We start from the raw sequence: 15,648 nt of genomic DNA, 5'->3' as shown, positions 1-15,648 counted from the left end.
TGAGTTTCAACAATACACAACACGGTAGGGGTAAATTTCTTCGCAAAGTCGCGAAGCTCACGAACTGTCGCGGCTTTACCCGCGCCGCAACAGTTCCAACAAAATGAACTCATTGCGTCCGGCGGCACTCCTCGGAGGAGCCCGCCGATCCATCATACTGGTCCTTGCCACGTTCCACTCCATCTGTCACCATACTCGGTGTCCCTGCATCAGACAGCTCCTTAAACAGGGCTCCTTTATTGCCAACATCTTTCTTCCGTCGCTTCACCTCTTTCCTTGGAGACACATATACAGGCGGCATCGGTGGAACCCCGTCCGGCTTTCCAGAGATTACAAGAGCTGTAGAGCTCACTGGGACCACGTCCCCTTCTCCATCATCGCTCGACTGAACTGTCTCTGGATGGTTCTTGTCCGAAGATTGCCTCTTGTTACTTGCCACCACTACCCCCAACGTTGCAGCAGTCGGTTCCTCGATCATACCCTTGGGCTCGCTTGGCCCCGATACTCCTGTGGTCATTGCATTGTCCTCTCCTTCATCCTGCCTCCCCGCCTCCCTGCGAGGTTCATTCTGATATGCATTGAAGCGCCAACTTTGATTGGGGTTATACTGCTCTCGCCCCCTACCTCTTCCTCCTGCATTCCTTGGGCCGCCTCGTCCCCTCTGGTTACCAAAACCACCTCTGCCAGGTTGCCTGAAGCGAATATTGTCAGCCAGAACAAATTCACCCCACTCAAACTTTGTCTCATCATGAACACCATCACCACACTCCTCGTGCCAATGCCCGCATTCACCACAGTTAAAGCAAAAGACAGGTAATTTCTCGTATTTTACTTGATATCTAACTCGTTCATCCCCCTTCTTTCCAGTGACAAACCTCTTAATTTTTGCGTTGATATCGATTTTCACCCTCACCCGGACAAATTCACCAAAGAAACCTGCCGGTAGCTTGAGCTGCACTTCTTCCACCTCGCCAATTCGCGATGCCATCCCCCTGACTGCAGGCTCGATCAAAAAGTTGTCAGGTAAACGATGGATTTGCGCCCAAACTGCCAACTTATCCAACTTGATGCTATCAGGGTTTTTGAACCCATCATACTCCACCAAAATCACTGCTTGGTCTCTGAAAAGCCATGGCCCCTCTAGCATGGCCTTATTCCAATCCCCTAGACAACCAAACTGTGCTGTGAACAAGTTGTCCTTCACCTTCCTCCAGACCACCGTTTTCGCTGGATTCCAGGCTGCACGCATGTCCCCATAAAGAGCATTAGGGCTGAAAGTCCTTGTAGTGTGTACCCTGGCTATGGCTAGCCACTTCGCCGGCGCCCCCAGATCCGGCAACTCCTCCTCCCACACGAAATCATCATCTTCCTCCTCCTGCAAATTCAACCTGGCTAGCAGCTCCTCCGTCGTCTCCTTGCCATGCCGCCCCTTCGAGCTTGATCCCGACGCCATGAACCGAGCAGTCTAGTCGCCGCCAACGAAAACCCTAGATCGATCTGCCGGAGAAACCACTATAACCAAGGCCGGGTAAGGTCACGAGGGGCCTCCCTTGATCATCCCGAGTCCAGGGGATCACCAGCAGGTTCGATCGGGGAAAAGAAGGTAAGATCCGGCCGCGGCGCCGGAGTATGTCGAAACCCTAGGCTATCGCCGTCGGGGAGAGAAAACTCGCCGAGAGAAAACGACTCACGGACTCGCTGACCTCTGGTCAGATGTCTTATGAGCAGCATATATTACAACCCAGGCAGTTAGGGGCCTGGCCCAGTTATCTTATCGTGTTAGGGGCTTAACCCAATTATATCATTAGGAGGATTATATAAACTCATATAAGGACCCGTTTTGAGATTAAGGAAGAAGCAATCATATTTGCTCGGCTTCCTTAGGGAGCCGGGAGATCTAACCCTACCCGCCTCCTCCCCTGCGCCATCTCGCTCTCAGCAGCCGCCTCCTCGCGCACGACGGCGCCCAGCCACCGGTGGCCGCGAGTTCGTCCACGACTAGCTCCATCCTTCCCCTACAACCTCTGGCCTAGAACCGATAGAACCCTAGCTCCTAACACCTTGGTATCAGGTAGCTCAGTTCCGATCATGTCTTCGCCGCCGCCCATCCCGTCGCTTCCGCTGTCGACCGTCACCACCGCGCCGCGGGCCTTCTCCATCGCGCCGCTGCCCTCCCCGTCCGCACCGCTGGTCGCGTCCTCCGGCGCCGTCACCACCCAGATGACGGCGCCCTCCACCGCACCACCGGCCGTCGCCTACACTCCGGAGGAGATCACCGGGGTCCTCAACGATCTCGTCATAGCCGTCCAAGGGATCTGCCTCTACTTGGCCGGGCCCTATGGGCTGCTGCCGGCCGCGTCACCAACCATCGCCATCGGGCCGATGCTGCTGCCGTGGGAGCCGCTGCACCCGGCGGCCTCCGCAGCGCTCGCCGGGCCGCTGCAGCTACAGCCAGCCCCCGCCACCGCCCCGCTCTGGCCACAATGGCCGGCCGCGGCCATCGCGGCACCCGCCGCCTCCGCCGTTTCCATGCAGTAGCAGCTGCCGCTGCAGGCGCCTCCGCCGCCCAGCACCGGGCTGACTACAACCGCGCCAGCGGGCGTGCCAATTCAGCAAGTGCGGTTTCCGCCCTCGCCGTCACAACTTCCGGCCTGGTTGGCCGGGACATCACCGCCGCGAGTCTACACCATGGCCGTGGACCAACCGGCGCCTTCTCCCTGGCCCCTGCTGTACGACGGGCCCTCCGGCTCCGCGGGTTTCCACGCTGGCTGCGCCAGGCCACCGCTTCCCAACAGACCACCTGTGCACACCGGACCGACGCTATTCTCTTCGCTGCTCCGTACCGCCGAGCCGTACGCTCACGGCAGTCATGCTCAGACACCGCCATGCATCTAACTTGCACATTTGAAGTCGTTAATGCATGTGACGCTCTCGGCGCCTGAAGCTGTTCCAATTCAGCTATGAACCTTGTGACAAACAAATGTGTTGATAATGGACTTCGGATGACTCTTTCATGTAGTAGCTTCATCTGCGCGCATACCATATTGCCCATGAAGTAGCGCCATTTCTAGTCATCTCGTCACGTGCGAGAACTTCCATCATAGAAAACAGCAATATCTGAGTCGTCGTAGCGATCATGTGTGCCATCAAGCCATCATCAACCAACGCCCACACACAGACCTAGCAATGGTGCATTCAATCAAACTGTGCCTCGAGGAGTCCTCCATGCCACACACATACTAGTTATCATTGTTGGACATATTCCTGTGCTTCCTCAAGTCCTTGGTCGGCATGTAGTCGTGTGACAGTAAGTTATATGGAAAGTTGGAAACTAAGCAATCAGCAAGGCCCGAGCTAAAAAAAGAAAAAATAAAGAAGAGAAGAGCAAACTAAGCAATCAACAAGGCCCACGTTCTAGGCCCTTATCAAACTTTACCTCATACAAACTCTCTAATCAAGCGGGGCTAGGCAGGTAGATAGATCTGGGACGTCCAGTATTGCGATCGCCCCGTTTTACTGCTAATAGCGCCTCTATATCATATCATTAGATCGAGATCGAGATCTCCTATCTCGCAGTGATATCCCTCCAGCGCCTCCCTCTTTTCTCGCGAAACCCTAGCCTAACCGACCCCACCCCACCCCACCCCTGCGCCGACCCATCATCCATGGCCGTGGCTGGATCCGACCAGGCTGCTGGCTGGATGATGCTGGACCGTTTCGTCTACCGCAAGGACGAGGACCACGGCGGCGGCGTCTGGCGCTTCCCGGACGAATCTACGGTCACTAGTGCAGGATCGGGCAATAGCACCGGTTCGTACGGCCCTTTAGTGCCGGTTCCATAACCGGCACTAAAGTGTGGTCACTAAAGGCCCCCCCTTAGTACCGGTTCAGCACGAACAGGTGCTAAATGGCAACCACGTGGCACGAGCCAGCTCTGGGGGCCTGGAGCCCTTTAGTACCGGTTGGTAAGACCAACCGGTACTATAAGGTTTGGAGGTTTTTAGTTTTATGATTTCTTTTTCATTTAATTTTGTGTTTCCATTTTAATTCTTTTTCGTTTGCTGGTATTTTACGATACTACACATTGTAAACGTTATGCATATATATATATATATATATATATATATATATATATATATATATATATAATTTCTAGTAGAACCAATCATCGAGTTCAACATGATTGTCATGATATTATAAGCGTTCATATATAACACCACAAAAGCAAATCACTTAAGTTCAGAACGAAGAACACGGACACGAAAGGACAAGTACTAATTAAGAGCAGTATGAAGAACTAGCTAAATCACTCCTGCTAGCTACTCTCTCTCTGGTAAAATAGCATAGAACATGTATAACTCTCTTGATTGATCATACTGAAGCATGCCGATGAACCTGTCTCCTAATCGTGGGCTGCGCTTCTCATTGCTGCCCCCTAGTACTTCTCTGTGATCATTAACAATTTTCCTCCAATCTTTCATTATTAAGCATTCATCGCTTCTAGAAATCCCGAACGCATTCATGTGCAATGCAGGATATCTTGGCCTTAAGCTAACAATTGACATCTGACCTTTAGTCTCGATCCCCTGAGGCACAACTGTCATCGGGAGTCTCTGTTGAAGAACATCGTATAGTACTTAATTAATATACTTAGCAATGAAAGTTTAGCAAAAAAAATATGTATGCAAAATATGCACTGAAGACAAATAGTAAATATCTTACCATCAATCCTAAATAGATTTGACTGTAGTTCAATACCATCACTATTGGTCGCACGTTTTGAGTACTAACATTTCCAAGTGCAGGAAATTTTTTTGTCTTGACAGTATGAAGATCCTCAAGCCATAAAACATAATGATTTATCTCCTCGCAGTTTAGTTCAGCTCCGGGACAGTAGAAGGACCTGTCTACCAAGCGCCGAACATGTTTGGTTGAATGGAGATAAGCTGTCAATAGAAATTAGTTGTCAGTTATTTTTGAAATAAGCAATGTTAAAGACAAAAATATATTTGAGAACAACTCACATAATGGTAGAACTGGAGGCGTCTGCACATCGACCCATATGTCTCTATTACCTTCAATATCATCTTCCGGACGAATATCAAAGGTGATAACCATACCAGGCTCAAATGCATAAGCCTTGCATAGTGCTTGCCAAGTTTTGCATTTAAAATAGGTGTGCGTGTGTGCATTGTATACTTTGATGTTGAAAGTATAACCATCATGCTCAGTTTTCAGGTAAGCTCTCTTTACCTCCATAGTTTCCATATCTTTGAAACTTATCTTATCCAAAACAAAAATTATTGCATGGCATGGGATGCGCTAGTAGAATAGTGAAAATTAAAAATTATAAGTCAGGCAAATGAAGCATATATAAGTCATGCTTAATTACGAAAACAGACTTGTCGTTGTGACTTACTGTATCGAATTCGAAAGTCTCATCCAGCTTGATGCTGAATCGCCTATCATCAACAAGGAAATTTCTGTCGCACTGGCCGCGCTCGTCTTCACAGTATGTGCACATACCAAATTTTTTTCTGTCGTCAGACGACATTTCCTATGTTCATATTAGGCGAAACATTAAACACTTACTAATTCAATTAATTCAACTACTTCTATTAATTCAACTAAGCATTTACTACAAATAAACTAGTTATATTAATTCAATTAGTTCAACCAAGCATTTACTAAAAATAAACTAGTTACATTAATTCAATTAGTTCAACTAAGCATTTACTAAAAATAAACTAGTTTTAATCCTCCATCTCTTTCTCAGACTTATCCCACTTAGGTGAAACATTAAACACTTATTACTATCTAACATTAATTAATATCTAGCCAATTCAAATATATATCTAGCTGGCGCCCCTGAGGGCCACCCACTGGTGGAAAAAGGGCCTTTGGTCGCGGTTCGCAACTGCCATTAGTCGCGGTTGCGCAACCGCGACCGAACGGGCGCGACTAAAGGCCCCCCCCCTTTAGTCGCGGTTGCTTAAGAACCGCGACTAAAGGCCCGTCCACGTGGGCGCCAGGTGGCCGTCGGGGCGGAGGACCTTTAGTCGCGGTTCTTCTGGCCAACCGCGACTAAAGGCCGCCGCAGGTTTAGGGTTTTAGCCCCCCCCCCTTAAACCTGTTTTCTGTTTAATTTGTATTGTTTTATTTCTTTTGTGCTTTATTTTAATTTTGAAGGAGTTTCATATATTCTACGGTACTACATACATGCATATGAATGTACAATTTCAAATAAATTTGAAATTAGAACCAAAAAGAATTCAAGAGGAATATACAATATATATTCAATATCATCGGATGACCATATACAATTTTGAACAAGTTTCCATACATGATTTAATGCATATAAAGTTCTACGTCCTCGTAATAGTTTTTTCCTTTAGGATGGAGGACTTCCCTGCTGAACCATCCAGCTAGTTCCTCTTGAAGTGGTCGGAAGCGAGCTTCTGGACTAAGCATCCACCGGAGGTTATTCCTCTGAGCATTGGTATCACTCGGAACCCGCTCAGAGGTGTATCTCCGGATCATCTCACAGACATAGTATCCACATAGATTGGTCTCCGGTGGCTGAATATCCCCAGCATTCTTAGCCTTTAACATTTTGAATTCTAGCTCTTTTTTGAATTCACCGACCTTTGTATCTACGAACCGTCTCCAAATCCTACGAGGCAAAGAAAATTAAATGAACAAGAGAGTTATTAATTAGTTACTTGATATTAGGAAATGAACGAAATAGGCCGATCGATATAGAGCGCAAATGAATGAAAATAATTACTTCTGCAGCATTCTTCTCATGCCGCCCCAAAGCTTTGGATCCATATTCACAGAGTCGTGGACGAGACATTCTGAGGTGTTAACTTTAATTACTAGCAGAATCCAGTGGAACCTGCGGACACGATACATGCACAGTACGTCATGCATAACTCATCGATTAGCCGGCCACATACCATGCATGGAGTAAACAAAAGAGAATGTGCTCAAGACAGAAACACTCACTCAAAATGGTAAGGAAATAGAATATCACTTTTGAATTCCTGCTTTGTAAGAAACTGCCACAGGTCTGCCTCCACGTCGGCGGGGTAACGCTCCAACACATGTCCATTAATGATGTGTGGGTCAATGAACCCAACATCATGGATGTTCCTTACTCTGCATTCCTTAATCTTCATTCTGCATGTATAATAGCAGACACAACAATATAGTTAGGACATATATATAGTGCAGGCAATATGAACGAGATGGGGTAGAAATTAATAAATCACTTACAAAACGTAGCAACTGATGATAGATTTATCGAGCTCGCGCAGATTGAAAAGCTGGAACAATTCACTCAGTTCAATTTGTACATAGTAATGTTTGAAGTGATGCTCATGTCTAACTTCCGCATAAATATATTCTTCGGCGTTTTTATTTTTTATGTCACCCTTGTACCATTTCAGCAGACCTTTCATTTGTGGAGGTAGATCCTTTTCCTGCGCAGGCTCGACGAGAGGCCCATTCTTGACATATGTAATTACTACCTCCTTCACTGGCGCCTCATCAAGGCCTAACAGTTCACGAAGAGTAATACCTAAGTTGGCCGCTTGTTCTCTGGCACTCGTTACAGTCAATCCCTGTGCTGCCGCAGCTTGTATGATCTCGGGGGCATCCGGACAGAAGGCTTCCACTATAAGCGGGGCAATCGATTGTTTACTTTGTTCCCCGAGCTGGGCAACTTGTTTCCCGCTTTTTTTACTTTCGGCCTTCTCCCGCTCTTTGTTCTCCTTGAACATGAGTGCCTGCCTGCGAAGTTCACGTGCATAGTCGTTAGGCAGATTCTTCGCGGCTTGGGACGGTGTGCTCAAAAATGTCTTAGCCCACTTCTTTTGCTCATCAGAAAATACTGGCTTGGGCTCGGGCTCTCTTTTCTTCTTGCAGTCCGCCTTCCATTTCTCCAAATCAGCAGCCGCGGCCGCGTCGACTTCCTCGGCACTACGTTCCCAAGGCCTTGTGGGGAGAGGCTTCAGTGATGGCTCCGGTACCTTTGTGGTCTTAGGTACATAAGGGTCCGGGTTAATAATCCAGGACTGCTTCTGCTTCTTTGCCGGAGGTGGATTGGGGGGTGGCGTCTGATCACCCGTCGGACGAGGACTGGGGGGCGGCGGCTGATCACCCGCCGGACGTTGTGGACTGGGGGGCGGCGTCGGCTGACGTGACGGAGGTGTAGGTGAACCGCCACCACCACCACCACCACCACCACCGCCACTGCCACCACCACCACCGTAGGGGGGTGGACTTGTTGTCCTTGGCGCCTTGCCTGGAAACTTGATAAACTTCTTTTGCCATAGAATGAAATGGCGCTTGACATCTCCAAGTCTTTTCTCCCCTTCAGGTGTAGCAATGTCAATCTCCAGGTCCTCAAACCCTTGGACTATGTCCTCCACCGTGACACGAGCATAGCCATCTTGAATGGGGTTGTTGTGGTGGAGTGCTCGAGGTAAACATGGTAAAGCACTGCCGATGGCTACCTTCATGGACATGTTCCCGATAGGATAATACAGATGACATTCTTTCATCTCCTTTATATCGTCCACGGGGTAGCGAGGAGGCTCCGGTGAAGTAATTTCGACCACCAGAGGCTCCGGTGCAGTAATTTCGACCACCAGAGGCTCCGGTGCAGTAATTTCGATCGTCGGTGCATCTGCACCAGCCGGTGGGGCCTCCGTGGAAGCCACGCTGCTTCTCCGCTGCTGGCTTCCGAGATCCGCTGGATGATCTTCATGCTGCACCCGAGCTGCATCTCTTTCGGCTACTAGTACACTCATGGTTTTCTTCATCACATCCATTTCCGATGCCAACCGCGCCACAACATCTGCTTCCCGATCCATCTTTCTCTTACGGCTTCTGTAACCGTACGGGTCATCGTTCTGGGGGAACCCTATTTTCCACGGAATGTGCCCCATGCCTCGTACACGTCCTCCGTGTTCAGGATTCCCGAGGGCTTTTGTCAGCGCGTCGTTCTCTCTGTTGAACTTGATCTTCCCCTGTTGAGCATCCCTCATTGCGTTAATAAGGGCTTGGGTGGGTTTAATTAATTTGCCCCGGTAAACACACTCCCCTGTCTCCGGGTTCAGCGTTCAGCCCCCTCAAAGCAATCGGAAGCAATTGCGTCATAATCACGTGGCAGTCGTGAGACTTCAGGTTTTGGAACTTTTTCTCCGCCATGTTTATTATTCCCTTTATATTGGACGAGAATCCAGACGGGACCTTCATACTGCTCAGGCATTCAAAAAAGATGACCTTCTCTTCTTTGGTCAGAGCGTAGCTGGCACGACCTTGAAACCATTCCGGATGCCGGTCATCAGGGTCTTTCAAACGTTGCTGGTCCTGCCGTGCTTCCTTTGTATCATTTGTCTTCCCATACACGCCCAAGAAGCTTAGGAGGTTCACGCAAATATTCTTCGTAACGTGCATCACGTTGATTGCAGAGCGGACATCTAGGACTTTCCAATATTCTAGCTCCCAGAATATAGATTTCTTCTTCCACATGGCTGCGTGCCCGTCAGCTCCCTTCGGAACTGATTGTCCGCCAGGACCCTTTCCAAAGATGACTTTCAAATCCTTGACCATATCAAATACCTCAGCACCAGTGCGTTCCGCAGGCTTCGGCCGGTGATCTGCCTTGCCGTTGTAATGCTTGCCTTTCTTTCTTACTGGATGAATTTTCGGAAGAAATCGACGATGCCCAAGGTACACGTTCTTCTTACAATTTGGCAAATGTACACTTTCAGTCTCATGTAAGCAGTGCGTGCATGCATTGTATCCCTTATTTGACAGTCCCGAAAGGTTACTAAGAGCAAGCCAATCGTTGATGGTTACGAAAAGCAACGCTCGTAGGTCAAATTCCTCTTGTTTGTGCTCATCCCACACACGGACACCACCCCACAGCTGTAAAAGTTCATCAACTAATGGCCTTAGGTACACATCGATGTCGTTGCCGGGTTGCTTCGGACCTTGGATGAGCACTGGCATCATAATGAACTTCCGCTTCATGCACAACCAAGGAGGAAGGTTGTAGATGCATAGAGTCACGGGCCAGGTGCTATGGCTGGAGCTCTGCTCGCCAAAAGGATTCATGCCATCCGTACTTAGAGCAAATCTTATGTTCCTTGCGTCAGCTGCAAAATCTTTGAACCATCTGTCGATCTTTCTCCATTGCGTTCCATCTGCGGTGTGTCTCAACTCCCCGTCCGACTTACGGTCCTCTTTGTGCCATCACAACAACTTGGCATGCTCTTTGTTCCTGAACAGATGTTTCAACCGTGGTATTATAGGAGCATACCACATCACCTTGGCGGGAACCCTCTTCCTGGGTTTCTGGCCCTCAACATCGTCACCAGGGTCATCGCCTCTGATCTTATAAGGCAATGCAGTGCATACCGGGCATTCATTCAAATTCTCGTATTCACCGCGGTAGAGGATGCAGTCGTTGATGCATGCATGTATCTTCAGAACCTCTAAACCTAGAGGGCAGACAACCTTCTTTGCTTCGTACGTACTGGCGAGCAACTCGTTATCCTTTGGAAACATATTCTTCAACATTTTCAGCAAGTTTTCAAATGCCGAGTCAGCTACACCTGCCTCTGCCTTCCATTTCAGCAAATCCAGTGTGCAGCCCAGCTTTTTCAGACCATCATCGCATCCGGGGTACAGCGCCTTTCTGTGATCCTCTAACATGCGATCCAAATTCTCCCTCTCCTTTTCAGTTTCGCAGCGTCTCCGTGCATCAGCAATGGTCCGACCAAGATCATCAACGGGATCATCACGTGCCTCTTCTTCACCTTCCCCTTCACCTTCAGCATCCTCCATGAAAGTATCACCGAAATGAGCAAGATAGCTTTCATCGATGAAATCATCCCCTTCTTCATCTTCTTCCATTATAACCCCTCTTTCTCCATGCTTGGTCCAACAATTATAGCTTGGCATGAAACCGTGCCGAAGCAGATGCATGTGAACATCTCTTGAGGAAGAGTAACCCTTCTGATTCTTACAGATAACACATGGACAGATAACAAAACCCCCCTGCTTGTTCGCATTAGCCACTACGAGGAAATCTTTAAAACCCGTAGTGAACTCGCCGGAGAGTCGGTTACCGTACATCCATTGCCGATTCATCTGCATTATTATAATATAAAATATATAATTAACCATCATGCATTTGTTAAACTAACTAGCTACAAACAATATAAATTAAACAATGAACTGCACACATGCATATTTTATCAATGACACATCAAAGGTTCATCAAGTTGCTAACCGCGATCGAGGAGTGTGGCTCCAACACTTCATGTCATGTTTGTTTCATACTCTTGGGGCATTTCATCAAACACCTTATGTGCATAAGAGGAACCAAAAGCAAACCTAGCTACACCCACTTGTGAAGAGAATGGCTCCAAATGGCTAAGTGTTGGCTGCTGGATGGGTATATATAGGGGAGGGGCTTTAGTTGCGGTTGGCCTGGCAAACCGTGACTAAAGGTGCCCGAAGGCCTTTAGTCGCGGTTGTCCTGGCCAACCGCGACTAAAGACCCTCACGTGCGCCAGCTAGCCACCGAGCGCCCTGGGCCCAGGCCTTTGGTCGCGGTTCACCTCCAGAACCGCGACTAAAGGTCCCATTAGTCGCGGTTCCTACAGCTTCGCGACTTATGGGGCTGGACGGAAGCCTGTTTTTCCACCAGTGACCTCGTCCACCTCCCTCGGCAGGCCTTTCGACGTCGCCATCCTCCGTGCCCAGCCGCCCGCCGTCTCCCGCCTGTACGTGCGGTGGCCCGGCGGCACCAAAGGAAAATACGGCTCCAGCACCGGCACCGCGCACCGTGACCTCATCCTCTTCCAGCTCGTCTCCATGGAAGGTCATATTACGCATGACCACTTCGTCTGCATGGCATCCTCGGATCCTGCAGCTGGGCCGCACATCAAGCTCAAACGCCTCCCCATCTGCACCATACCCATGGTCTTACCTTCGTGTTGTGAGGAACAAGACACGGAGGAAACTCCGTCTTGTGAGGAAGACACGGAGGATGCCACTATGCGGCGAGTGTTTTTCCCCAACACTCTAGGGCTCATTCGCGGCCGTGAAGAAGAGTTTGCCGTGGCACAGCTGGCTATGGTCACCAAGATACGAGGCGCCCACCGGATGGAAGCTGAAGTGTGCGTGCTCCGCTCACGTGTGTCGGATCCTGACGACCATGGCATGTGGGAGGTTCAAAAGATACCTATTCAGCATCAGACTCATGAATACTTGGCCCTGGATAATTGGTTGACATGCTGTCGTCACATTCAACAACTATATCTGCTGGATTTCCTACTACGCAGGAGGTATTCTATTCTACGATATATTTGCAGAAACACCTAACATTTTTTATCTTCGGTTACCTACCAGAAACCGTAGCCTTTGTGTCACTGGTGATCTTCTCAAGTACACGTATATTCTTCGCAATGATGCAAGACTCTATGGCCCACTTAAACCTCGTACGGGTTTTACCATCCTCACTGATACTTTGAGCATAACGGAGACTGGTGACATAAATTGCTTCCACGAAAGGGTCAGGATAGCTAATGAATTGTGGCATTACAACACCTCTGAATGTCTCCCGCGCCAAGCCCTGATGTACCCTCTTGTGAGCATGGACAGCTCTAATATTGTCCACTATTTGATCTCTGAGGAAGGAGATAAGATTGACAAGGTTTCCATGGTTACGTTGGATATGATTACTCAGAAAGTCACTTCAATTGTTCCATATATTAAAGGAGAGGAAGACCTCTGTGGCCAAGATGCTGACATGGTTAAAGAAAAGTCACACCTTCTCACGTCCTTCCTTCCATCCGAGTTCCCCAAGTTCTTGAATCTCACAAGGTATTTGATTGATCTGCGCGCTGGATTTTTTTTCCTTTTAAAACATTTTAGATACAATAAGTCAGTGATAGAGTGCAGACTCTGTAAAGTTCAGTTTGAAGTAGGCCTTCACTATTATTGTGACACGATATCCTGTGGCGCTATCTATGTCATTTATAGTGTAATCTCTTGTCATGCCGCCTTTTGAAGTTATCAGTACAATTGCAACCTAGCAGTTGTAGTTCAGGTCTATGTGCATATATTACTTCTTCGGAAATTTAGTTCTACTCCGAAGCTAAAGCTATGATAACTTAGTTGCCTTAAGAAAAAAATTGGAACAACCAATTTATGTCCAGGTCCAAATCAAGTGTTAAAATATTGAGTGCAATTCCTCTGGTTATTTGGTTAGAGCATTTGCTGACTAAAGTTATTTGATTTATGCTTTCAGGGATCGCTGAAGCATCCAGAATCTCGGGGATTCTGTGCAAGTAGGTGTCAGTTCCATCATTGGATTGCCATGCTATGTTCTGCTGTGGAGAATAGAGTGGCGAGGTGTTAATCCATCTGATGATCACATGGATTTGTTGAGGAGATGGTCCTGTGTGTTGCTGAAGTTTAGATTTCGTGTGTGTTCTATCTACTTGCTGTGTCAGTCTTGTTAGTTTTACAAACTTGTATGGGACCCCAGTTTCGTTGGGCGCTAAGAGATATGGGCTTCTGTAGTTTGATCAACTTGATAATGGTGTTTTGAACTTTTATTTTCTAAGTATCAATAGTTCCCTGATTTCTTGAATGGCCATCTCAGTTATTATGACAGTGATGTCTCTTTTGCTCAATGCCTCTATCCCAGTTATCATTGAATAGGGCATCAGGAAGCAAACAGAGTTCATCATCCTGGACAGTCCTCACGCCACTGCCACTGTTATGTCGGATTGCAAAGTTTATTTTTGATATAGATGTATCAACCGCTTGTCTGCTTTTCTCGGTGTATGTGATTGGGCTCTGCTTTTGTAGTAGTAGTGTGGGAGCAAATTAACATGCTAGTTTGCTCTGGTTTGACTAATTAAAATTGATGCTAGACTAGTACTATCGATCACTTAGAGAGAGTCTAGTTGATTCGCTGATAGATGCACTTGAGAAGCAAGTCGAAACAACCAGATGCAGGCCCTGAGAAGAAAAGCTGTTGTAATGTGAGAGCCATTAGGCAATTAGCTAGAGTAACTACTATGCTCTATTTTTTTGGTGTAGGGAAAAACTAGTATGTTCTTAGTCATATGTACTCTGGATCAGCAGCAACAACGTTATACTGTATTTGATATGTATTCTACATCAAGTTTTGAATTAAATATGTTATGTCCAAAACGAAATGTGTAAATACTACTCCCTCCGTCCCAAAATATAAGAACGTTTTTAACACTATCATAGTGTCAAAAACGTTCTTATATTCTGGGACAGAGGGAGTAAAAAAGAGTGAGTGGTTCCCGCAAAAAAAAGAAAAAAAAGAGTGAGTGATTGAGTTTTGACAGATCCGCTGGATGAAGAGAAGTTTAATCCTCAGACGATGGCCTTCTCAGGGACAAGAGATTATGATTTGAGATTATAGGGTGGGGTGTCTGCTATCCCTTCAGATAGTTTTCCAGAAAGTTGTTGCTCTAAATAAGTGTGCCCCATTTTTGTGCATTATGTATGAATGATTGGGGGTCAAAATCTGCATGGTATGGTATAGTTTTGGTTGCGAGCATATCTTTTAGTGAACCCTGAAGAAGAATTCTTGTGTTGTCCAGGACTGACTAGCAGCATAAGATGGCTTAAGTTGCCTTAAATCGATGATAATGTGGGTCCTTTTTCTGACATTCACCTTCCAAGAGAAGTTTTTTTTTTCTGATAATAATGCGCGGCGTTGGCTGGCATGTCGCACGGTAGTAGGGGCCCCTTGCAGCCAAAGGGCGTCTGAAGCAGAGCGCGACTGAGCCTGTGCTAGCCTTTGGTCCCATCATTATTTGGCCCCGCGCGCAGAATCAGGTCTGAAGGATAGCGCTTTGGCTCCCCTTCCTTAAACGTCCCAATCTCATCACACAGGCTCGTATCAATGATAATATATAATCATCATCAATATCCTAGATGCTTCAACAAGTGGAAACTTTTATTTTCTGTGCCGCTGTGAAAGACTTGTTTGCATCATGACATACCTCCGGTAAACAGAGGACACGGAGCTTCAGTTTTGTTTTTTTATACTTTTTTTTTCAATTGGCATTGACAGGCGTCTCCGAATCGTATAAGAGCATGTCTAACACACCCCTCAAACTAGTCAAACCCTCAAAATAACTGCCAGTTTAAGGGTTGAGCAAAAAAAAGCGCAGATCGGTACCGTCAAATTCCTAAACCCTCAAAAAAAATCCAGGCCGAACTCTCAAGTTCGAGGCCAACCTGCACTAGTGAAGGTTTGGGGCAAGTTGAAGGCCCAACCCTTACTTGGTCAACTCTGTGCGCGGGAGAGAAAATTCCCAAGCCTCATCTCCCCGCCGCCGGCCATGGAGCCCCTCCAGCCCCTGGCCACCCCCTCCACCGCTCCTCCGCCGCCGGCTTCATTCGCGCCGCCGCCGGCCGTTCTTGTCGCCGCCACCGGCCATGGAGCCCCTCCAGCCCCCGGCCAACCCCTCCGCCGCTCCTCCGCCGCCGGCTTCATCCGCGCCGCCGCTGCCCATTCTTGTCGCCGCCGCCGGCCATGGAGCCCCTCCAGCCCCCGGCCATCCCCTGCGCCGC

General features: G+C 47.9%; 1 pseudogene; it reads left to right on the top strand.

The window, feature by feature from the left end:
• The first annotated feature begins 3,665 nt into the window (after positions 1 to 3,665).
• On the top strand, positions 3,666 to 13,662 carry LOC119279301 (annotated as a pseudogene).
• The last annotated feature ends 1,986 nt before the right edge of the window (positions 13,663 to 15,648 follow it).

This window comes from Triticum dicoccoides, chromosome 3B (genome assembly GCF_002162155.2).
Source record: "Triticum dicoccoides isolate Atlit2015 ecotype Zavitan chromosome 3B, WEW_v2.0, whole genome shotgun sequence".
NCBI lineage: Eukaryota > Viridiplantae > Streptophyta > Magnoliopsida > Poales > Poaceae > Triticum > Triticum dicoccoides.
The sequence above is the reverse complement of the archived record's forward strand: the minus strand, read 5'-3'. Positions and strand labels throughout refer to the sequence as shown.